Source organism: Sarcophilus harrisii, chromosome 2 (genome assembly GCF_902635505.1).
Source record: "Sarcophilus harrisii chromosome 2, mSarHar1.11, whole genome shotgun sequence".
Lineage (NCBI taxonomy): Eukaryota > Metazoa > Chordata > Mammalia > Dasyuromorphia > Dasyuridae > Sarcophilus > Sarcophilus harrisii.
In genome coordinates this window covers 20146047-20171787 of record NC_045427.1, presented here as the reverse complement: position 1 = coordinate 20171787, position 25741 = coordinate 20146047, and the positions used below count along the sequence as shown (strand labels likewise).

The following is a 25741-nucleotide window of genomic DNA, read 5'->3' as shown; positions in this document are numbered from 1 at the left end:
AATTCTCCAAGCAAGAGAACACATCAAGGAAACCCCTGATCTTTTCAGGCCTAGAAATGAAGTCAGCTTTACTGATGTGATTTCAAGGGGAGAGGAGTGAGTAACTGGGGAATAAAGAGCAGAAGTGGATGTTCTGTGGCTAGCTTGGAAATGTGGTTCTCTAATCTATAGTTATTTAATTTTAACTTACAGGGAGACTAAAGAGTGTCACCCGTCCTTTATGGCCTGTACATTAATGACTAAGTCACCCTTTCTTTTCTCTGAACTCAGTCATGGATGTGTAAAACATTAGAGCTCTAAGGGCTCTTCTAAATCATTCATCCAAACCTCTCACACGGGGCACACGGAGCAGCTTTACCCCAAGGCTGCAGAGGCAGGGCCAACTCTGGGACCCACTGACATGAATGTGTGGCCCCCCACTCCTTCACAATCCCCCTTTCTTCCTCCCACCACTTGGGGTTCAGGTAGTGGTGACAGTGGGACTGGAGCTGCCCTAACTGGAGTGGGGGATGTGCCCGCTGGGTAAGCCACCTTCCCTTCCCCTCCAAGTATAAAGTCACTCTTGTAGTGGGCGACGGAAGCTTTCCCCTCCTTCTGACTACCCAGTCTTTTCTAAGCTGGGCCAAATGTCAGCAACATAATTAAGGCATTAAACTCTAGGACATTACACATGATTAGGTTTAAGAGAATTTTACCTTCCATTTGGACAGCTGGGATGGGAGCGCGCCAAGTCAAACACGCACTCCATACGCACCTATTGTTTCCTGCTTGCCAGGGCTGACGTGATTTCCGAGTGAGAGCGGGGAAAAGCAGGCGTGCTGCTGGCGGGGAGGCCGGGTCCCCTGCAGCCCACCACGGCGAGTCTTCAAGGCCTGTCAGTGGTTCTAATAAGGCGCAGGCCTCTCAGGGGGCGGAGGCAGTTCTGGGGGCTGTTTCCTGGGCAATTCTCATCTTACCACTCAGCAGCACAGACAGAGCCAGCCCCGCTCCCGCTCCAGGCCCGGCCTGGGCCAAGTGTTTGATCAGGTTTCTTTCGCAGAAGCCCTCTGACAGGTGAGGAAATCAAGGCTAATGAAGGCCAACCAGCTGGTCCCAAGTGAGAAAGCAGGGATACAGCTTCTGGGCCCAGAGGCCATCTTCATTCGGTTCCGGACAGGGCTTACCTGCAGAGGGGAGCCGACCATACCTGGGAGGGGGTGGAGGGGACTCCTGAGGAAGGCCCAGGGGCGCAGTGTCCATGTCAGAGCCCAGGACAAGGGAGATACTTTAATTTTGGGCATCCACTTTTATGTCATTTTTATGTCAGAAGGAGCCCTGGGCTATGGGGATGACAAGTGCCCCAGGCCCGAGACCCCTGAGGACCTTCCCTCTGCCTTACAAGCCGGAGACTTCCCTCTGCACCCCGTCAGAGCCTGGTGCAGGTGCCCCCCTCCCTTACGACAGCCTCCTTTCCATCCCCTCCTTGGCTCTCCCCTCTCCACTGCTGCTGCAGAAGCAGAATTCTGACCATGCGGCGGCACAATCATCCCAACGCCCCCAGCTCTCTCCCAATGTTACGACGATGTCCTGTAACAAGCCAAGTTGTGGATGGTCTGGGCCCGCCTTTCCAGTCTCCTTAGTTTGCTCTTCTCCCATCTCGCTCCTGCACAGGAGAGGACGCACCCTCGTGCCCCTGGCCTGTTCCTGCCCTGCTTAGTCACCGCGCTGCTTGGAGCGGCAAGGCCTTTTAAAGTTGGCGGCCATTCCAACAGTGACTCCGCTGTCCGGGTCCCTTCGTCATGGCCGCCGCATGACAGTGCCCCGTCAGGCTGGCAGCCCAGAACGCGCTCAGAGACTCCCCAGGGACGGCACCTTACGCTCCCAATCCTCCAAAGCGAGATGCTACAAACCCAGGTCCGCTTCCCCTCTGATCTTCTGGGGACAGACCTGGCAGTGGGACGGCTGCAGCAAAGGCACACAATTCTGGGGGTTCTGGCTTTCCCAAGGGCTAGACCCGCTCACAGCTCCACAAAGGGCACTGGAACACGCCATTTTCCCCACAGCTCTAGTGTCTCTCTCTGATGGTTATGAGGTAGCACCTGAGAACTGCTTTAATTTGCATTTCTCTGAAAACTGTCTATCTGCATACTCTGACCACGTATCAGCTGGGAAATGGCTCTTATTTTTGTAAGTACACATCAAAGCTTGCGCCCCACCCTTTCACCCCCATTCCTGCTCCTCTTCTATTTTTGGCTGCATTGGTTTAGTTGTGAAAAAAATTTTAATTTCATGTAGCCAGAATTGTCAATTATCTTTTGTGAACGTTTTCCTCTCTTGTTTGGTCATGAACTCTCTCTCTCTGTGTCCATAGATCTGATGGGTAATTTCCTCTGAATTATTTATGTCTAAATCACAGCCATTTGGAACTTGTTTTGGTATCTGGGCCCAGCTTCTTAAACTGTGGCTCATGAAACCCATATGGGGTCTCATAACTGAATGTGGGGGTTGCAAAATTATGACTTATTATGAGTAAATGCTTGATTTATATAACTCTTTTATATACCTATATACCCTGGTGGAAGGAGTTGCGAATGGAAAACATTTAAGGAGCCCTGGCGGATGGTGTGGGATGTTGGCCTGTACCTCATTTCTGCCGATCGGTCCCAATAGTTTTGGTTAAATAATTGGGATCTGTGGGTTTGCCAAACACTCAGTTCCTGGGCTCATTTGCTTCTGTATGTGGTGTTCCTAATCCATTCCAATAATCAACCTCAATTTCTTACTCAGGTGTTGACAATTATAGATTTCTAGTATAGTTTACAATTTGGTACGGCTTGCCACTCCTGGGTCTGTATCCCAAGGAAATCACAAAGGAGGGAAAGGAACCCACCTGTGCAAAAATGTTTGTGGTGGCAAATGCTCCTCAAGGGCCTTCCCTTCTGGGCCTCCGCTTAGCCTAGGGCCCGGTCAGCCTCCAGCTTCCTTCGTCAGAGCTTCCTCAGGGAGGAGCTGGACCGTTCCTGGCCAGGGTGATCCTCCATCACTTCCTTTTGTGCTTCCCCACAACCTTGTTCTGATCTTTAATTAACCTCTCTCACTTTTAAACTCCCTGTCTCACCTGATCCTTAATTAACCTCTCTCACTTTCAAACTCCCTGTCTCACCTAGCAGCAGAAGTCCTTCCATTGACCGTTTCCTTGGCATTATATATGCCCCACTAGCCTGCCCCCGGTCCCCTGGCCAGGCAGTTCTCCAGGATCACCATCCTGCAGGACACCTCAGAGCCTTTCCCATTCCCTTTCCACAGGACTTCATCATGCTGCCATCCTCCCCCATTGTGCGTCTTCCCTGCCTTTCAGCCTTTTCTCTTCTTCCATTAGGCAATGAGCTCCTTGAGGGCAGGGGCTGACTTGGGCTTTTCTTTGTATCCCCAGGACCTAGGATGGTGGCTGGCACATAGTAGGTGCTTAATGTCTGACCCGTGATTCTCTCCATGTGCTCACATATGTGCATGCACACACTCCCCATCTCTAGTCCCCCTCCACTCCCCCTTGCTCTGGCTTCCCACTCCATTACTGCCCGAGCTGTAGTGGACACAGCACTGAGGGCCACACGATCAGGGGGGACCAGCTTGATCACCTACTCAAACCAGTGGTTTCACTTCTGATTTCTAGAATCCTCTGATTCCAAGGGTTGTTTGGGAAGGGAATTCTGAATTGTGAGGCGTTCTAACTCACCACTTCAATTCCCCCAGCCTGAAATCATTAGCAGCACTTCTAACTTCCAACATAGTCCCAAATTCAACCTGTCATTTTAGATTGGGAAAGTTTTTACTCTGAAATCATCCGTCTCTTCTTCCCCCAACCTCCCCTCCCTCTGGCCAGAATATACCGGCCAAAATGTTTCCTTGTGGTTTTTTGTCTTTCTTTGTATTCCCAGGGCTTATCCTGATGTCTAGCACATAGTAAGCACTTAATAAATGTTTATTGACTAACAACTGGATATCCTCCAGATCTGTAAATATTCCCTTCTGTAAAATAGATGAAGTGTATAGAAGGACTTGCAAATTGCCATGAAAATGAATACAAGGGTGGAGAGCTAAAGGAAAACAGGCAGCAGACTATAAGAGATCTTAGCCTGGACAGCAGACAGGAGACGGGGGCCCTTGTGAGAAAAGGCAACCGGACCAACATGGCAGCTGGATGAGAGGAGGAAGGGAGGAAGGGACCAGCAATGGCGAGGTCTTTGATGGAGACTGGAGATGCTGGTAACTCCCATCACAAGCGATGGAGAAGAGGGTCATTTCTGGCCTTGACAACTGAGTGGCCCACCCTGACCCACCATGTTTCCCAGCCAGTGCCTTTGAGACAAAAGAGAAGAAGAATATCTCCTCAAAGACCCAAGGACAGATTCTGCTCCAGACAGTCGGCAATGGCCTACCTACTGAGCCCCGCTTTCTACGTTTCTTTCAGTTGGGAGCATGATCTCAGGTACCCTTTCTATCTTAGCTGCTGCCCCCTTTTGGAGGAAACCCCACTTCTGAATATTCCTAAAATGTGATATCCAGAAATGAACAGAATATACTTCTGATTAAGTGTGACTAGGGCAGAGTACAAGGAGATAAGACATTCCTTATGGATCCCACATCTATTAATCCAATCAGAGTTTAGAGTCACTTTTTTCACATGCCACATTATACTGTTGACTCCCTGGATGTATAGAACCCCCAAACATCCGTCTCTCTGTTTTTAATATGAATTGTTGTCAAGTCAGACCGCCACCACTTGAGACATGTGAAAGATATTTATTGCTATGAGCTTTATCTAATTAGAGTTAGCTCATCATCCCAGCTAATTTCTGACTTTATTACTTGACATATTAGCTATCGTCTACAAACAGGGTAAAGAGAGCTGGCCAACATCTGTTTATCCCTTCATCCAAGACACTCATGAAAGGTGGAACAGAACGAGCTCTTCCCTCCAAGCTGACATTAATCCGTTAAGCAGCCATCTTTGAATCTGTTCACCACTCAACGGTTTATTTCTCTCCATGCTCACACTTTTCACCTTGTCCCCCTAGCTGAGAGGACCACAGAGGGGAGATGGGGCTGTTGGGAGAAATGGCAACAAGGCCAGCCTTGGGGCTTGATGAGTGGAGGCGGGGAGAGGCTGTGTCCGGCACTGGCTGTGCCGTGTGACCAACTGCGACCAAAATGAGGCCAGTCTGGCACAACTTGTCCTAAATGATCTTGTGGGAGTTTCCACATTCATTCATTTCGCAAACTCACAAACCTCCTTTTTCAAAAACGAATTTCAGATTTTTTAAGGAATCAGACTGAGGGCTTTGGAGCACTTCCTAGGCCGAATTCTCCAAGTCAAGTAGAGCTTTTCCCAAAGGCCGCAGCAATACTTGTGCTCCACTTCCCAGACACTTTTGTTACTTGGGGGGGTGGAGGGGAGTAGGAATGGGTACCTGGTGCTCCCTGAGTCACAGCATATGTCGGCTGTGGCTCAGGTGCCCCAGAGCCAAGCAGCTCCTTTCCCATAACTGTAGGGACTGTTTGGTTTCACAGTAGGGAGCCTATGTGGGCTTGAGCTCCTTCCTCTGTTGGACTAGAAGAACACTTCTGGGCCGGCATCCTACAATTTATTGCAGCTGAGAATAAATCATTCCAGCGCACAATCAACAGCATCCTCGTGAGCCTGACACGGGCCCAGCTGGATCAAGGGTTCTGGGTCAATCAAAGTGTGGCTCAGGCAAGAAGCTGCCCCCCGGCCTGGCTGCAGTATGGGGCCCTTTTGGGACTTGAGCGCCACATGAAGGGAACACAGGGGGAAACAGTAAGTGTCTGAGGTGGGTGGGAACCGAGTCTTCCTGAATCAAGGCCTAGTGTTCTCTCCAGCAAGCCAACAGGCCACCCTAACATCCGAAAATGACCATTGAGCCTCTCCTTGACAGGGAAGACTCCTACTTCTACTTTGGGACAATCAAATTTTTCCTAACACTGAGCCTCAGTTTGCCTCTCTGTAAATCTCACTTATTGCTCTTATTTCTGTCATCTTGGGACAAATGGAACCAGTCTAATTCCCCTTCCTTTTGTTGTTCAGTCCTGTCCGACTCTTTGTGACCCTATTTGGGCTAGAGATATTGGAGGGGTTGGCCATTTCCTCCTCCAGTCCATTTTACAGATGAGGAAACAGCAAACAGGGTGAAATGATTCACTTAAGATCACACAGCCAGGAAGCGTCTGAGGCTGGACTGGAATTCAGGACACGCCATACCCTATTTGCTCAAATCTCCCCTTAACATGACAGTCATTCAAATCCCCGAGAAAAGCCGCCCCACCCCCATGCACCCTCTCTGGTCCAGGCCATGACTGTCTTGGCTGTCCCCCTCTGGATGCTATTCAGCTTATCCACGTCCTTCTTAAACCCTAAAGACCCAAACTAAATCCACACTGATTCTTTCGGCTGCCTCATATGGATCTCCCTGCACACTAAAAACTCTAGAACTGTTCCAGAGCCCCCGTGATGTTGCCACGTCCCTCTGCAGAAAGCCATCAGGAAGCCCCCGAAGGAGGGGATAAGTGAGGTCTCAAGCATCCTTTTAGAGAACATGGGGGTCCTCAGTACTAGGTGGCATAAAAATGGCCTCCAGGGACAAGCTGCCTGAACCTTTAGCCTTCTCTCTGCGGTGGGGAGGGTAGACACTTTGAACAAATTCTTTCAGTCTTGACTTTGAGGCTGACATAAAATGATGCTCTCTGTGTTTGCATTTTCTCTGGTACCCTTTGTTTTCCAAAACTTTTTCCTGATCATTGGGGCCTGCTGCTTGAACTGGGAGTTGGGCAAGAATGTAATCCTGCAATCACTTGGAGGCCACCGGGCCACTGGTGAAGGAAGAGGAGGCAAAGGCTCCTGGCAAAAATGGAGTTTCTGCTTCCTTTGGACTTCGACTGTCCGTGCTGTCCAAATTCTCCCTTAACTGAGATAGTTGAGGGTTGACTGAGTAAGTCAAATGGACGTTTAAGAAGGCCTTGTTAAAAAGATGAAGCTCTCTGTACCATGTGAAAATCAAGTCAAAACTACAATCTAAAAATAATGTGAAGTTAAACCAGGAAGACCAGGAACATTCCCCACCCACCCACCCCCATAAAACTCAGGACATTAACTGCTGGAAATACGTCTTCCCAAATCCTAAGGAATGGGGCTGGCACGTAGAAAAAGCTGTCTTCCAGGGCTTCAGGAACGGTTTCTTACTTGGCTGTTAAGAGATAATGTATTTCACAGAGGGACGGTTGGGGATTTTGCTCCCTCAGGTACCACCCTCCGCATCCCCTCTGCAGTAGTGAAGGGACACTGCATCTAGAAATCTGGAGTCAACCAGCAGAAGCCAGGAGAGGATCTCTCCTGTGGGAGCGACCATGACTGGGAGGACCAAAAGGAGACACAACCCGGAAAAACGACTCATCAAGAAAAGAAGAGGGCGAGATCCTCAGAATCAGAGAGGGAGGCCGGGATGGCCACGAGGGGCAGCGGGAGGAAGATGCAAGGAAAGAAGAGCGAGCCTTTGCCGGAGCCGGGGCCTAAAGGCGAGCTCCGGAGGAGTTACAGACAGAGCCAACTCCACCGACTTCGTGTCTGGCACATATGCTCTGCTGTCCTGAATATAAAGTAGAAGAGGCAATCATCCATCACAAACATACACCCACACCGACTTCCAGGCTCCACAGCTGAAAATTCATCAGAACTGCTGAGCTCAAACATTTAACTCACTTGAAAGCGTTATATAATTGGATGGGTGGCTGGATCCCTTGAGGAAGCCCCACCATGCTGCTGCTTCCTGCCCCTTCCCAGCAGGTGGGCTTGGGCCCCCTGACCCTCACCATCCCCGCTGCTGCCCAGCCGCTCCCCAGGTCGTGACCACTGTGGGAGGACAGTTGGTCGGGTGCCTCTGGGGGAGACGACGACCTGTTCCTGCTCTCCTCATATGGAAGGGCCTGGGCTTGGGAGGGGCTCCGAGATGAATAAGGGAGGAAAAGATGAAACCTCAGAGAACCAGGTCTTTTGTTGTCCCCCCCCCCCCCAGCTGACATAGGTCCTTAGCAGTTGGGGGATCAGTAAGGGGAGCCAGTGAACTGGACCTTGCTGGAGCTGTCTGGACCTACGGAATCTCTCAAGAGCCTCTGCTCCTCTGTGAGGGAGCTCTAAGTGGAAGTCAGACACCAAATGACACTAAGCACCTAGTCTGCCGGACACAAGTTTGGTCTCCCATAACTGGTTCTTGTTTCTTCTTTGTTTTGCATCTGACTCCAGACTGATGCAGATTAGCAACTTTTCCAGCCATTTCAGAGCCCCAAGGCACTAAGGGCCTGGTGTCCAGTGATGCAACAAGGCTATGTCAGAGGGGACAGAACCTGGGCTGGCCTGGTCCCTCCCCTGAGAGCGGCTGGAAACTGCTCTGTGGTCATCTCAATGAATACCTTGCTTTGTGCTCACTGGGGGCTATGGAGGGCTTCTATCCTTTGTGGATAAATCTTCCTATCCTAAAAGATAGCCAGGGAGCTCCTGCTCAGGAACACATCAAAGCAGTTTCTCAAAGTCCAGGGAAAAAAGAGAACGACAAACCTGAGGTGAAAAGATAGGTGGCCAAGAGTGTGACAGTTAGAGTCACCTGAGGGAGACGCCCCTTCATTTCTCTGACTGTTCTTTATAGCCACGCACAATTCCCTGTGCTCACTTTTTTCTAAATCCATGTTGGATGAGTGGGGCTCCCCCTACTTCTGCCAAATGTTCCCCCTCGGGAGGGCTGGGGCTTCGGATGACTGCTAGGATGAGTTGTTTGCTGTACTCCAGATCTCCGAAATAGAAGTGAGACTCTGGTCATATTCTCACAAAATGGAGAGTCTGACCCCAAAGACCATTCCTAAATTTAATCCCCAACAAAAGTGACAAAATATTCCCCGGAGACATGGCCCAGGCCATCCTCTGGATCCCCAAGAGCTCCTCTCACAGCTCTTCTCCCTTCCTTCTTTCACGATTCTTTAGCCCTTTTGCCTTTCTCACTAATTCTGCCTGCCATAATCCTTCCCAGTTCCAGCCAGTCTGAACAAACAGCTCCATTCCTCTCCTCACTTCACCTTCCCTCTCAGCAATGGGGGAGTGTGACTTATTTACATACCTAATTTGCACCTCTCTCAGCATCAGTGCTGGGTGACTTGGGTCGTGAATTCTCAGAAGGCAGGGGTCATTAACTCGCTTCGGACCCAACCCTGCACTGAGTGATGGCCCAATAGGTGCTTAATGGAGGCCTGTGGATGATGATGAAGATGGATGGGAGGAGGAGGACGAGGGCAGCAGGGGAGAAGAAGGAGCCAGCGGATCATGTCCAACACACATCTGACTTTGGCTCTGACTGAAGTGGGAGGAACAAAGTGGAGAGGATTAGAAGGAAGTGAGAGGCTCATTGCTCTTGAAGGTTTCCAGCTCAGTATGTCACAATTGACTGATTTTTCTCTCTTCCCGGAAAGATTTTTTCTCCAAGTTTTTCTGCGCCCGTCCCCTGCCCTCGGCGCTCGGTCCACCAGCCATCTTTAATAGCGCTGCTTCTTGAGCCATGACCACTTGGGTCTCAATGGTGCACACTACTAACATCCTGAAGCAGCTCACAAGGCACAGCCAATGAACTGCTTAATTGGCTGAACATTCTGAGCCCTCTTTTCCAGGAACATCTTGCCCCGGGCCCCAAAATCAAAGAGCACAGCTAGAACGCAGGAAGATGCTGGAGCTGGGAAGAACTCAAAAGCAGGGGCTGTGTTCTTCGGGTGGCAGGTGGCCCTCTTTACACCAGATGTTTCAGGTCACAACAGACTGGCCACTTGGTGCCTGTGCCTCCCCCTCAAGTCAAATAAGGTTTGAGAGGAACAGGCAAAGCCCAAACTGGGTTCTTTGTGTACCATGAGCCAAAGTCAAATACTCGGCAAGGCTGTCTACCAAGCAGACCAGACTCAAACTGCACAAGGTCCCCCCTTCAGCGGCACGGGGCCAACACTCCCTCCCAGGAGCCTCCTGGAGAGCAAAGGCTCAAGAGTCGATTCTGGGCCTTCCTGGAGGGAGCTGGGTCCGATGTTCCTCATTGCACTCTGGCTCCAAGAACTCCAGAGTCACTCCTACCTACCACAGTCCTTCCCTTCCCCTTCCCAAAAAGCAACTTGCTCCAAGTGGTGCCATCGGATCGTTTGCCAACACCTCTGGTCCATCCCCAGCAGAGACGCTACGGATGCAGCGCGCTGCCCAGAGGACAGGAACGAAGATGTGCAGACCAAACGGGCACACTCGGATGGGCAATGGCTGGGCCAGTCACCGGCTCTCCATTGAACAATCGAACCTCCGCCCTGCTGGGCTGAGAGACTTCCCTGGAGCTGACCGTCAGCTCGGGACCCGAAGGAGCTTCTGGGGAGGGCATTGACTCTCTTTCCTGACTCCCCACCCCATCCCCAGCTCCTTCTGTCCCCATGATACTCCACGGGTCAAGAGCCCGAGGGCTCACCCCACGTGGGAAGGGCAGAGATGGGCAAAAGGGAAAGAAGAAAAAAGCTAATGGTTTCGCCCCTGCCACTGCTGACTTGCTGCCAGTTTTACTTTTGGGTTATTACTTCATAAAAAGATGGAGCCAAAATAAAGAAATCTCTGAAATCTATGCTGCCCAGCACATGTACAGGACACAGCGGACATAAAACCACAGTCATTTTCTTCTGCTCCAGACGTGGAGTTTAAAACCAACATTTCAAGGAGTTGGTCGGCTGCTCTGGGCCCCCCAACTTCAGCCTTCTCAGCAATTAGCCCACAGCAGCCCTGAGCAATCAAACTTATGTTCCTTGTCCTGGCAACTTCCTACTTGAGAACTGTGAGCCGTTCCCAGCCATTCCCCATAAAAGCAGCCCAATGTTCATCAGGCCAGACCCTCCACAGGCCTGCAGTCTCCCACCTCAGTGGGCCTGGGGGCTCTCTGAGGACACTGAGAACTCCACAGAGGAGGTAAGCAAAGACATTAAAAAAGCTTATTCAGCCCCAGAGAGCCCTATTTCTCGGTCTCAACCTCAGAGTCACGGGCCACATCTTTCCTTTCCCACAGGCGCCTTCTGATCCTGCCCACCCCAAAGACCGCCATTCAGCAACCTTGGGACATTCCCATGATGGCCCTTCCCCTCCCCGGGGCTGGAGCTCTGATCACTTCTGGTGGACAAAGGAGCCCGCCATGTCCAGCAGCGTGGAAATCCTGAACCCAACCCCCCTCCCCACCCCAGGCTCTTCTTTACAAAGGCACCAAGCCTTCCAAACCCAACACTGCTGGGAGACTTGTTGTCTGTGACTGTGACTGGCTGGGGCTTTCTTGGCAGACATACTGGAGCAGTTGGGCACTTCCTTCTCCAGCCTATTTGACAGATGAGGAAACTGAGGCAGACGGGGTGAGGTGGCTCGCCAGGCTCTCACAACCAGTACGGATCTGCGGTTGGATTTGAATTCCTGCAGATGAGTCTCCCAGGGTCCAGGCCCAGTTCTGTCCCTGCAGCGCTACCTCACTGCCCTTTGGGGAAGATCAGGGGGATCTCCGTGGTCTGCTCTGCCAGCCAACGGTGGCACAGGGAGCAGAGGGAGGGCATGGACCGGGGGCTGGGAAGATGACAGGCTGGTTCCTCCTTGTGCCTAATGGGAAGGTGAGGGAAGGATGGCCAAATGGCTGTCACACATTCTCTTCCAAACAGGGCAAAAGTGGGGAGTTTACAAGCAACGCCCGGGGTTTTTCAGATGGAAGGGACCTCACGTCAGGGTTCTGACTGATTAGGACTAAGGAGTGCTTGTTGCCTGGCTGATGGTCACATAATCCGAGCGTTCTCTGCCCTCATAATGATGCTCTCCAGCCCTGCCCTGCAGCAGGGGAGCAGATTTGGTTTCAGAAGCCAGGCGAGCGGTGTTTGAAGGTTACCTCTCCTCCACCTCCTTCCTTCCTGCCGCAATCAACAGGTGAAAGGTCAGAGGGGGCCTAACAATGCAGCTGGTGTGTGCGCTGCTGACCCCAGGAGCCGTCCGGTCCTGCCACAGGAGAACATCTGGGCTGGGGTGGGGGCCGGGCGACGGGGAAGGGACACGTGGGCCAGCCCAGCCAGGCTACCCACCCCCTCCGCCTCCCGGCAGCGTTCTAGCTGAACAGTGACTCGTATATATATAGGTTCTCATGTTTTAATTCAAGGGTTTGGAGTTGAAAAAGTGAGAAGTCTACCCCGACTGAATATTTTATCTCAATAAAAATTTTTAAACAAAATAAAAAATTAAGAAATCAAATGATAAAAAGATAAAGAATAGGGCTTTATTAAAATAAATAAATAGGGCTCTGCTAACACTTTAAGACAAGCAATTTTTTAAAATTAATTTAACAGAACTTTTATATACAAATGAATGTTGTCCTTTTCAAAGTAGTCATACGTATCTATACTGAGTATATATACGGATTCCTGTGATGATGCTACAGCTCAGAATAGCTGGAGGGCTCCTCATTTGAAAGTACCCTCAGAGTCAATTTTCTCTGTCTCTCTCTTGAATATTCTCAAAATTTCTACGTTGTAAGTCAGAGAAGCTTTCCCTTCCACCCCCACCCTGTTGCTCCCTTTGGTCCGCTAGAAGCTCTGGGGTAAAAGGCGCAGATAGAAGTGCCCCTCAAGTCTGAAAGAGCTCAGAGAGCCCGGGAGTGGGTGGCCTTCGGACTCCCCAGGAGAGTTGGCTTTGATGGTGAGGACACCTTCTCTGCTCAATCCCTGTGGCAGCTGTGGGCACTAAGTGCCAGAGCAGGAAGCAAGATAGCCTTAGGAAGACTGGAGAGGAGACGGGGAAACCCATCAGGAGGGTATTCCAATGGGGCAGGAGGGAAATGATAAGGGCCTGGGCAAAGCTGGGGCCACACCAAGGGAAGAGAATGGAGATAAAGGCTCTGTGATGGGTGAGAGAGTCAAGCAAGCAAAGGGAGCAACTGGTGGGTCTCTGAGAGCTGAGGGCAAAGAGCCCCCAGCTGGGGATGACGGTCGCTTCGGCTTTGGCCACATGGGATATGGGGGCCCCACAGGGCATCCAGAAGGGGATACTCTCCAAGCACACAGGGATTAAGGCTGGACAGAGGGATGAGCCCAGAGACTCTTCTGCTTAATTTGGATACTGGAGGGCGAGCCGACAGAGGAGCCTGAGCAGGACTTGGATGGATGGGGAAGAATGAGAAGGATTCCCAGGTGTGGCTGGAACCACAGAACCTATGGAGGAGGGTAAAAGGGATGCTTAGCACAGCGAAGATCTCATTCGCTCTTCACAGCATCCATGGGAAGCAGGCGGCATCATTACCATCCCATTTTCAGTCAAAGAAACTGAGGTTCAATAAGGTTTAAAAACTTGCCCAGGGTCACATGGCTTTTAAGTGGTGGAAACTGGATCTGAACTCAGATCTTCCTGACTCCAGACCCAGTACTCTCTCCACTATGTAACCCGGATGCTTAGCTGGGTAAGAGGAGAACCACCAGAAAGCCAACTCATAGAAGCTAAAGGAGAAAAGATAAAGCACTTACATGCACAAGCACATAAGGCTATCCTGGAATCTATCGTGGGTCCTCTGGAATTGGGGGCTAATCAAGGCAAGGACAGTTCATAATTCTAAGTTGTTTGTCTTTATCATGTTGCTGCTACAGGACACACAGTTTTCCTGCATCAGTTCATTTAAGTCTTCTAGGTTTCTCCACCACCATCCTTTTCAATATTTCATTCTTTGTTCAACCATTGCCCCAAATATGGGAATCCCTTTAATTTCGGGTTGTTTGCTACATCTAAAAAGAGCTGCTACAAATGTTTTTACTGGATTTTCAAGAAGGAGCAGATGGCCAAAAGCTAGAAGATTAGGACTCAGTTAATAAACACTGAGAAAAATTTATTGAGCAACACCTAAGAAAGACATGGGACTAAAGAAACCAGTGTCAAAAGACTGGTAGAATCAAAAGACAAATCGCAAAGGTAGAAAGGAGACTAAAAGCCACAGGTGGAAACAATTTTTCTTATGTCCCTAAAAGGGAGAAAAACTCTAAAATAGGGAAAGCAGGCCCCACTGTGGAGCGCAGGGAAGGAGTCAGGAGACAAGAGGACCAGGCAGACTGGGAAGCAGGGGGTTAGGTTCCTGGAAGACCCAAAATGGGGTGGGATGGAGGGGACAAAGACAGGGTTGGCCTGGACAAGAGGGACCACTTTTCCCTCAAAGATTATAAGGAGGAAGAAGAAGAAATTAAGAGTAAAATGGAGAATAGAGGAAGAGGGAGCATGTATTGGCAGATAATCTTAATCTTAATTTAAACATAGACAGAATACTTTTCCAGAGATGCTTCCTCTTCATTAGAGGAATTTACACTGGCTCCTGGTATCCCAGAAAGGCCGTGGAGAAACAGAATACTGGAATGGAAGCTGCAAGACTGGGGCTTGAGGGACGGCAGGGTGCCGCCACTTCCTCAGTGACTGCGGATGCCTTCACTTCTGGGAACTCTGGTGTCCTCTGTAAAACTGAGACGATCCCTGTACTACCCACCTTCCAAGGACACATAAATAAGAGGGCTTTGCAAGTGGTGAAGTATAAAGCTGAACTCTTCAGGTCATGATCATCTCCATCTTCATCACTTGCTGTCCAGAAACTTTTAAAGGGACTAGAAAAGATCATGGCTTGAAGGAGTGCTAGTGAATCCTTTTCTTATGTAAATAATTAGTCCCATCGTGTGCATTTTGCAAGTTGAGAATTTTATATATATGTATATTTTTTAAACTTGCATATTTATCCTGGCAAGCAAATATGGGCAGCAGGGAATAATAAGTACCAAATTTTGAGTTATCCTCTGCTAATTGTTCATTTGTTTACTTAACAAATTCTGCCTTAATCCCAGGCCATTAGTGACCATTAATAAAGAAAACACGATTTGTGTTTTACAAGTGTTTGCATTTCACCCCAGAGAGTCAAGCTCAAGCAGCACTTTATTGGATGCACCTGTGGACAGGGCACAAACTACGACTTGAACTAATGTTTAACCTTTAGAACTGATGTATAAACAGAAGGAGAATTCATAAATTTGCTGATTGTTCTTCCTGGCTGTTTGCCACCCTCCAAGTACCAACAGTTGTAGCACTCGCTGTGAAAGGACTGGAGTGCTAAGTGGTCCCTTCTGCATCACATATGGGCTCTGCAATCACAGCAACTGCCTGTAGTCAATGGCACTGCTTGGGGCTCCGCCACTGGGCCCTGGGCACTGCCCGGCTCTGAGGGTGCTCCAGGCAGACCTGTTGGGCACAGTGATGTTCCCACTTCTAACTGGGCCGGCCTGCTCGTGCTAAGGTCCGCTCCCGTGCTGTTTTCCTCCCCCCAGAAACGCCCTTCTCGTTCTATCGCAATGCTCCTTCTCTGCAAGGCTTGTCACCATGTCTAAGGAAGCCTGACTGTGATTGAACACCGACTAAACTTTGTGATGAGGTGCGTGGAAAAGCAATCCCTCAGTCATCAGGGAAGTGGAACTGTTCCTCAGTCTGGAGATTAAACGGATACAAACCCCAGTCATTAATCAATCATTTTTGAGCCTCTGCTGTCCATCAGGCACTGAGTAGGCAAAGGAGACAAAAATATAAATATGGGATAGATTTGTCTTCGAGGAGCTTAGACTTGCCTGGGAGACACAACACATGGCTCCCAATCCTGGCCAGGGAGGGGACCAAGGTCTGTGGGCAGAGCCCCTCCTGCCCAGTAGCAAGAGTACTACTGATTTACTTCAGCCTCCCAATAGTGGGAGCAGAGACGGATGGTGGGTACAACGTGGCAGGGCAGATGGCTGTGCTGGGAAAGTCACATGGAGGGCAAGGGTGAGGGCAAGAGAAGGGAATGAGCATTTACCAAGGACATGTGCCAAGCCCTGTGCTAAGTGCTTTACAAATACAACTTCATTTGATCCTCACAACAGCCCTGAGAGATAACAGGTTTTCTTATTTCCTCATTTTGCAGATGAGGACCCAGAGGCACAGGCTCATACAGTTAAGAAGCTTCGAGTCCAAATTTTTAACTCCGGTCTTCCTGACAGACGAGTAGTTGCCGACTGAGCTGCCTGACTAGGACAAAGGGGATGGGCAAGGACTTCCCTTTCAAGCTGAAACCCACTCTCGGGGTGCAGCGTCTCGGGCTCTAGAGGGGCAATGGCAGGGGTGGGGGCAGTGTTCAGTCAGGTCATGAATAGGGCTGTGTGCACTGACAAGGCTGACTGACCACTTGGGATCACAGGGACGGCAGACTACTTTTGCCCTGGAAAGGCTAGAATTATGTCTATAGAAAAAGGTCATGCTCATAATTCCTTCTATTAATTAGTCGATCCTGTGGCAGCTCTGAGAAGACAGGGATCACATGGCCATTGCTTCCCTGAAGCTCATGAAAAAAACCAATAAGAATAGGAGAAATTTCACCAGAATAATAAGTCTTCTTCCTCCCCACTGAGCACAAATCGGAGTATGAATATTGTGAGCTGGTTGAAATCCATACTCTGAGAAGAGTAAAAACCTTTATTTAATGACTCTAGGAGAAAAATGTCCCTCCTCTATTTCTCAGGGCACAGATTTCAACCTACTCCCTACACGCACAGCATACTGACGTCACTCATTCAATCAACCAACAAATATATAAAGAGCACCTATTTTGTTTTTCTCTTCAGAGATAAATATAAGATCTCTGTCCTGAAGGAATTAACAGATTATTAGGGAATATAGTGCACACAATGAACTACAAAATGGAGGAAAAGATGTGAGAACAAAAAGAGAAAGAAAGATTACTACTGGCTAGACACAATCTGAGAAAGCTGGATGGAGGGGTAATGTTTGAACTGAACCTTTAAGAATAAGTAGAATTGGCTGGAGCCAAGATGGCGAAATGAAGCCTGGAAGTGGCTTGAGCTTTCCCAGTTTCCCCTGAATACCATGTGAAACCAAACCTCTCAACAGAGTTTGACGGTGTCCAGGAAAGCCAGGAAGTAGAAGGCAAATCACCAGCCTTGGAAACCAGGATGTTGTCTAGAAGCGCAGGGAGGATTACCTCCTGCTGTGAGCAAGCCCCCAGACAGAAGAGGCCTGGGACAGAAGGGCTCAGAGCTGTACAAGAAGCTTGGGGCAATGCCCCCCTCCCCATGCCCCAGGAGCAGAGATCAACCTTAAAAGTCATAAAATAGAAAAAAGAAAGAAAATGAGCAAGAAACAGCAAAGAACCTTCATCATAGAAATCTACTGTGAGCACAGGGACGAGAGAGAAATGGGAAATCTCACATAGAATTGATCTCAAGCCCAAAGAGGCTTCTAGGGTATTCATAAAAGAATTTAAAAAGTAAATAAGAGAGAAATATTGGGGAAAGAAATGAGAGGTATACAAGCGATAGTCAATGACTTGGAAAAAGGACAAAAATTGACAGAAAAAAACGATTCCTTAAAAAATACAATTGGCCAAATGCAAGAAAAATCAACGAAGAAATCTATTCTTTAAAAAACACATCCACTGAAGAAAATCACACCTTGAAAAGTAGAATTAATTAAATGGAAAAGGATATACAAAAGTTAATTAAAGAAAATCATATATTAAAAACAAGAACCAAGCAATGGAAGCTAATGACTCTGAGACATCAACAATCAGTCAAACAAACTAAAAGTAATGGGAAAAATGGAAGAAAATGGAAAATATCTTATTGGAAAAACAGAAGACCTGGAAAATAAATCCAGGAGACAATTTTAAAATTATTGACCATGACCAAAAATAGGGCTGGATAGCATTCTTCAAGAGATCATCAAGGAAAACTGCCTTGATATACCAGAACCAGAAGACAAAATAGTAATTGGAAGAATCTATAGATCACCTCCAGAAAGAGATCCCACAAGGAAAACTCCAAGGAACATTGTTGGAAAAATGTAGAACTACAATCTCAAGGGAAAAAAATACTGCAAACTGCAGAAAAGAAAACCCAAAAAAACAAATTAAGTATCAAGGAGCAACAGTTAGGATCACCCAGGATCTGGCAGCTTCTGCAATAAAGGATTAGAGGACCCGGGATACCTTATTTCAAAAGGCAAAAGAATCTGGACTTACAATCAAGAATTAACTACCCAGAGACACTGAGCATCATCTTTCAGGGGAGGAGATGAAGCTTCAATGAAGTAAGAGGCTCTCAATCATTTCTATTGAAAAAACCAGAACTAAACAGAAAATCTGATCTTCAAATACAGGTCTCAAGAGAAGCATAGAAAGATAAACAGGAAAAAAAAAACCCTATTATTTAAAGGTTAGACTGTTTACATCCCTAGATGGGAAAATGATACTTGTAACTCTGGAGAACTCTATCTTTTATTAGGGCAGTTAGAGGGAGCATACATAGAAAAAGGATGGGTATAAACTGACTCCGATGTGATGATAATAAAGAAAAAGACATTAAAGAGTGGAAAAAGGATTGTACTGAGAGAAGAGGAAAGGGGAGGTGTAGTGGGATAAATTAGATCACATGAAGAGGCACAAAAGACCTATTACAGAAGAGGGAAAGAAGGGAGGGGGTGGTAAGCATTATTTGAAGCTTAATCTCATCAATTTTGGCTCAAAGAAGGAATAACATTCTCTAAATTGGGTATAGAAATTTGTCTTACCCTATAAGGAAATAAGAGGAGAAAGGGGAAGGAAAAGGGAGAGACTGGATAAAAGGGAGGGCAGAAACACTAAGAGAAAAAGGTAAGAGAAGAGAGAAGGAGGGATATTAGGGAGGGCAGGTTGAGGGAGGTAGTGGGTCAGAAACAAAACACTATTAAGGAGGAGAGAGTGGACAGAGAACAAAAGTACTATACAGGGAACAAAATAGGATGGAGAGAAGTATACAGCTGGTGATCATAACTGTCAATGTGAATGGGATGAACTTTCCCATAAAATGGAAGCAGAATGGATTAAACACCAGAATCCAACAATATATTGTTTACAAGAAAGAGAAAGGGTGAAACACTTCAGCAGAATGATTGTGCTTCCCCTGAAGTGAAAAAGGAAGGGGTAGTAATTCTGATCTCAGATAAAACAAAAGCGAAAATAGATCAAATTAAAAGCGTAAAGGAAGGAAACTATCTTGTTAAAGGGTACCATAGACAATGAAGTAGTATCCATACTAAATATATATGCACCGAGTAGTACAGCATTCAAATTCTTAGTGAAGTTACGCCAGCTATAGGAAGAAATAGGCAGCAAAACTATACTAATGGGGGACCTCAATCTTCCCCTCTCAGAATTAGATAAATCTAATCACAAAACAAAACACTTAGGAATATGAATAGAATCTTAGAAAACTTAGATTTGTAGACTTCTGGAGAAAACTGAATAATGATAGAAAGGAATATGCCTTTTTCTCAACAGTACATGGCACCTACACAAAAACTAATCATGCATTATAGCATAAAAATGCAGAATCAAATCAAATGCAGAAAGGCTATGAAATAGTAAATGTTTCCTTTTCAGATCATGTTGCAATAAAAATCAGTGAAGGGCCAGGGAAAGATAAGATCAAAAACTAATTGGAAATTAAATAATCTAATTATAAATAATGAGTAGGTCAAACAAAAAATCATAAAATGATCATCAAAAATGAAACTTACCACTGATGAAAAAGAAATTAAAGCAATAATTTAAGAGCTATTTTGCCCAACTATATGCTAACAAATCTAACAATCTAATTGAAATAAATATTTATAAAAATATAAATTGCCCAGATTAACAGAAGAGGAAATAAAATATTTAAATAATTTGAGAAAAGGAAATTTAACAAGCTATCAATGAACTCTCTAAGAAAAAATCTCCAGGGACAGATGGATTTACAAATGAACTCTACCAAACATTTAAAGAACAATTAATTCCAATACTATGCAAACTATTTGGAAAAATAGGCAAAGGAGGAGTCCCGCCAAAATCCATTTATGACATAAATATGGTACTAATACATAAACCAGGAAGAGCCAAATAAGAGAATGAAAATTATAACAATCTCCCTAATGAATATGATGCAAAAATTTTAAATAAAATATATTAGCAAAGTGATTATAACAACCTATCAGCAAGATGATATATTATGACCAGGTGAGATTTATAATAAGAATGCAGGGCTCACTCAGAATCAGGAAAACTATTGGCGTAATTGACCATATCAATAACAAAACTAACAAAAATCATATGACCCCCAGGTCCTCTCCCCTAGGAGGCCCTCTGAGCATCGCTCCCCACCGAAACGTGTCATCTCCTCTCAGCTACATGTAAGCCATGTAGAGAACAAAGAGTGACAAAGAAATGAATGAAGTGATGTGAGGGGCTGATAGCACAGGAAAACACAAGGGAAAGCCTCCCTCTTTCTGCCAAGCATCCCTAGGAGAGGTCCCCAAACAAAAGGAAGGTGACGGCTGGAGCCTTGAGGCTCTCCTGCCAGGTCTGGAGCATGATGAGATGCAGACAGGTACTCCCCGGAATGCCCAGGGCGGAGGGGCCTGCTACCAGCTCCACCACAGAGTTCTGTGTGTTGGACCCCATGGAAGAGGTCCAATGAGTGGGCTTCACATTCACAGAACTGCTGAGGCGGCCCTTCCCCAGCCAAGCTACAGTGGACCCTGGGCACAAGGGGCAGGTGATCCCAGCTTTCATTTGACAGAGAGAATGCCAGGCCCCCATTCCCATGGCTGACATCCCCTCACTGGCTTAACTCTCCACCCTGGGTCCCAGAGACCCCTTTGAAAGATAGTTAGAAAAAAGGAAAGATATTATACTTGAACTTTGGGGAAGAGTAATGTGTTGGGGGTCACTTGACCTCTGCTCAGCCCAGGTCTGGCCCTTTTCAAGACACGGACTCAAACTCCCCCAGATGTTCTCCAGAGAGTGCCTCTGGATCCAAGCAGTGGCTCATAAAGGGTTTGAGGCCTGAGAGCAGATATGGCAGGTGAGCTGGGGGGCTTGGGAGGACAGGGGGAGCCAGACCAAGAGGAAGGTTGGGGGAAAAGGTCGGACATGGAGGGCCGGTGCAGGAGATGAGCAGGGGCTGAAGCTGGGACCTAAGCCTGAGAGGTGACAAAGGGATCCACAGGATTATGGCCGCAGGGAAAAGACAAGAGGCCTATGCAGGGTCCTGAGAATGCCCACGGGTCGGCCCAACAAAGGAAGCGGCGTGTTTCCCAGTCGTCCTCTGCAGACTTTGAGACACCATGATAATGTCAGCCATGAGCCCGGTCATGAACGGGAGGCGCACCCCCTCCCCCAGCAGGAAAAGTCCCGTTTGCCCAGGAATTCCTGCTCTCCTGCCTGTAGGCCCAATCCTCCCCAGACCAAGCTATGCTAAATGTGATGAAAATCATCATCTGCTATCAATGAAATGGAACAGAAATACGAGCACCACAGAGCTGGACGGCTGTCAACTGTCCAGAGCTGATGGGGTGGAAGGGAGATTCAGGGCTGGCTGGGGACACCAAACAAGTCTCGCCCCAAAGCCTAGAAGGGAAGGCAGGGAGCTGGGCAGTGTCTGGGCCCCTTGCCAATGCACAGAGACACCATCTTGCCTTTTTAGTCCCCCCTTTCCACAAGGCAGCATGTAGATCTGGAAATGCTTGGGGCTTGTCCCTCCCAACTGCTCACCCCATCCCTGGGAGATCATGGACACCCTGGGGCCCAACAGCCAAGATCATGTAACATGGCAGCACCAGGGCCAGGAGGAGGCCCCTGACCCCCAATCCCACGCCATCTCCTGAAGGCTCCCGCCAGTTGGCCCAGCAGGGCCTTCTGGGCCTCTGAGGCTGAGAAGTCCCAAGACCTCACTACTCAAGGAGGCCAGGGACGGCAGAGCCCCCTCCCAGCTCTATTAATGGGCATCCTGAGGCCACTGAGCTCTCTCAAGCTCCAGCCGCCCCTTGTCATGGACCCGTCAAAAACAGCTCTGAGGATGATGGGAGTCCCAAGGCATCGCCAAACTAACCACAGGGGTCACACCGCTTCTCTCTCCCCCTGGCTGCCGCTCACAAAGCCTTGGGTGTGGAAAGAGCACCCCAGGAGCTGGCAGGAGGACGCCCCGTCGGCACAGAGCCTCCCTGCCCAGGACAGTTCCTGGCCCAGAGACGGCTCCTGCTTCCTGAGCTAGAAGGGCTGGCTCACACCTCGAGGTGTCACCCTCCACTGCTCCCCATCTCCATCTTCCCCACGGACTCACAAAGGCCCAGACGCCAGGAGGCCCCAGCCGAGCGAATGACCAGCTGGTCTGAGGGGAGGACGGAGGATTCGACAAGGCGGCTGTCACCAGTGGCTATAAATACTGGTTTGGATCTATACTGCATCTGGCAAGTCTAGCTTTTTACTGGAAGTGGTTTTTCCACTGAGGGCAAAATGAAATTAAATGATTATTAAATAAAAGTAAGATTTTTCCATATGAGCAAACTGGCAGTTAAGCAAGACAGGAGTGTTCCCAGCCTTAAATTTCCTCTTCACCAGTGACCTTTACTAACTTTTGGGGAGGGGGAGGCTCTGAATGGAGGAACCTCTTAGAGGAAGCCCAAAGTGAAGCCTCTAAGTTTCTCTTAGCTGGATGCAGATCTCTCGGCCTAGCCACGGTAAGGCTCTCAACTCCCAGCAGGAGCAGCTCCCGAGCCATAATGACCAAAGTTCCAATTCCCTTTCAAAGAGGCAGAGGTTTAGTTAAAGAGTGTTTCTCCCGGGCTCTTGTTTATAATAAGGCAGGTGTGTCTTTGCGATGGAAATGCATGGTGTTTACTTCAGGCTGTAGGTGTACAAATTGGGGAATAACTGGTCCAGAGGGAACGGCACCAGCTCCAGCTAAAAAAAGCCCTCTCTATCTCGGGATGATTTTGCTGACAAAAGCTGCTGCCCAAGAGCCCCATTCAGGAGATCTGATGCAACGTCCTTTGCTACTGGTTGGGTAATCCAGTCCATTCAACTTTGAAAGAAAGTTAAGTGTGTAGGAAGTAAACAACCGCTGGGCACAAGGAACAGAAAACAGCCTCGACTCCCTGAAGAGGAAACCGCTCTGAAGGGACGGAGATTCTTGAAAGGGCCCAGGGAAAAGCCCATCCTCCTCTCTCCGAGGAGGAGGCACCATGGGCTAGAGGAGCGTGCAGTGCATGGGGGTGGACTGGCATTCATAAACGTGGGAGATGAAGAAGAGGGGGAAGAAAGACAGAAGAAAAAGAGGGCGAGAGACAAGCGTCAGCACAGAGTCTAGGGAGGCTAGCCCAGGCTTTGGGGAAAAGGGGGGGGGTCCTCCACACTAATTCTCCTCCCCAGTGACTCCCCAATAAACTTCCTATGGTTTCCTCTCCCCAACTCTGTGGTCCTTTTTCATTTCTGTCCATTCACCTCTCCCCCACTTCCTCCAAGAGGACCTCTATTTCTCCTCTGGCCCCAGTGCCCCTTCCTGCCCGGTGCCCCTTCCTGCCCACTGCCCGATGGTGCAATATGGTTTGTACAGAGGCCAGCCATCTCAGGCTGCTTCATGTGGGTAATCCCAGACTTCCCAGTTACAGTGTAAGCTCCTTGTGAGCAGGGACTGTTAGAGACAGTTCTAGGAAGACAAGAAGTCTAGAATAAACACTTGCTGGAATGCATGGAAGGGCCCAGAGGCCATCTCGTCCAGTCCCTTTTACAGGCGAGGAAACAGGTCCAGGGAGGGGAAGTGGGATGGCAAATGCTGGCAGTCCTCGCAAAGCTACATTATTAACATTTCAAGGATGAATGCAGCATGTGTGAGTAACTCCTCTCTATCAGTCCTTCTCCACATAAGCCCCAAATGAACTGAGGAGTCCAGAGATCCATATAGGCTGGTGGGTGCTTGTACGCTGGGGTCCCAAGCCCACCATGACAGACCCAAGCTGTACAGATGTAAGATGGAGACACAGAGCCAAGGCTGGGGGTTGTTGCCTGAGTTACCAAACCCATGTTGCAAATGTGATTAACAGCCAGAAAAATGCCCCGGCAAAAGCAAGTAAAATTGTGAAGTCCTGTTCACTGACAGGCTCGTCTGGGAAAGGCGCTGCTCTATTCTACTGCTCTCAAGAAGAGGCAGAAGCTGAAAAAAGAAGTGAGAGACAGACCCACTTCCTGGATGAAAAGCCTGTGAAGGAGTCGGGGCCTCTTTGGTGCCCTCTAACAGGTACCCATCATGCCCTGGGAACCTGTTACTGGGGTCACACTGTTTAAGTGAGGATAAAACCAAAGGCCATGCAAATATGCCTCGGAACTTTGTCCGGGTTATTTTCTGCTTCAGCTTCTGGAGGCACTTTGAAGAGAAAATCAGTATGGTTTTGGAAAAAACCCTAGAATGATTTGGAATGGTGAGACATCTGTCACTCAGGGAGTGGTCCCTCTCCCTGAGGCAACAGGCCAGAAGGATGAGCCCTCTGAGTCACTTCCACAGTGACACAAGAAGAGATTTCTAAAGAAAAAGGCCAAATTCAAATAGACCATTACTCAGTCACCCAAATGGCCCAGAACCTTGTTTTCTCCTCCTGCCAAAATCACAACCAAAAGGAAAAGCAGAAAGAGTAGGAATAAAGACCACAGAACATGGGGATTTCAGCGGGCCTCCAGGCTGGTGCAGATGGGTCCTGGCGGCCCACCTGGCTTGGGTCCTCGCCAGGTGACTTCCAGGGTCAACATTTCATGCACATTTATACACTGCTTTCCAGGAGGACCAAGGACCAATTCCGAGTGCCCACACTTCCTTCAGGAGCCCAGAGTGGGAGAGGAACACTTCTGGGGATGTGTCTTTCCTGAGAACACCAGACAGAACTTGAGTTGTCTTGGAGGTTTAAGTGATGAAACAAAGGAGGAAAAAACCCTAAACTCATTCCACTCCAGAAAACCCTCATACCTGCCTGTCTTACAACCCCCAAACACATGGGGGCAAGTCCTGCCCCATCTATGACAGACCCTATGTGTCAGAGAACCCCTCCTGGGGTGGCCCCTCGTTAGGCCCCCAAACCGCCAGGAAGCTGACCCACGTCTCTGGGACGCGGCCTGAATTCTCAAGCCCCGGTGAGTGCTTCCTGCCCAACAGCGCTTTCCACAATGTCACGAGATGACAGATGACGGCGCCCATCCATGAGGATGAGGATGGCTCAGGCCATCCATTACAGGTTCAAAGCTGTTCTGGCATGAATCAAGTCCCAGTGGCGGGGGGATCACCGACATGAGGGGTCCTACAGCTTTAAGAAATCTGCGGCCATCCCCAAGTTTTCAGAATGCACACTATGTCGGCCTTGAAAACAAGAGGCACTGCATCATCATGGCAGCCCAAACAAAGCCGGCCCCCTTTTTTTAACAGACAAAAAAATGATTGTTTTAATAAGGAGAGAAACATCAGTCATTGACTCTTACTTCATTCACCCTTCTCTCTGACCCCATCCATCTTCGGAGCTGGGAGATGACAGAACCCAGTTCCCCCCGCCCTGCCCCTTGCTGCCCACCCCCGCATCACCCAGGCCCCGGGCCTGCCCCTCTCAGGCAGAATGAGCCGTTCCCCAGTGGCGCCCTTTCCCCTAGATCGGGCTGCCAAGCCTAAGCGGCGGGCATGGGCCCGCTCCATGGGCAGCCCTGCCAGGCGGACCCTGCCGCTTCACCTTCCTACTCCAAACTTCTGTCCTCGTGGCTGAAAACGCCAGAGAGTGGGGCGC

The 25741-nt window shown here is 48.7% G+C and overlaps 1 protein-coding gene across 4 annotated transcripts in view; it reads right to left on the bottom strand.

Moving 5' to 3' along the window:
- EXOC6B (exocyst complex component 6B) overlaps positions 1-25741 on the bottom strand; it is a 490548-nt gene that overhangs the window by 86023 nt on the left and 378784 nt on the right. The window lies entirely within an intron of this gene.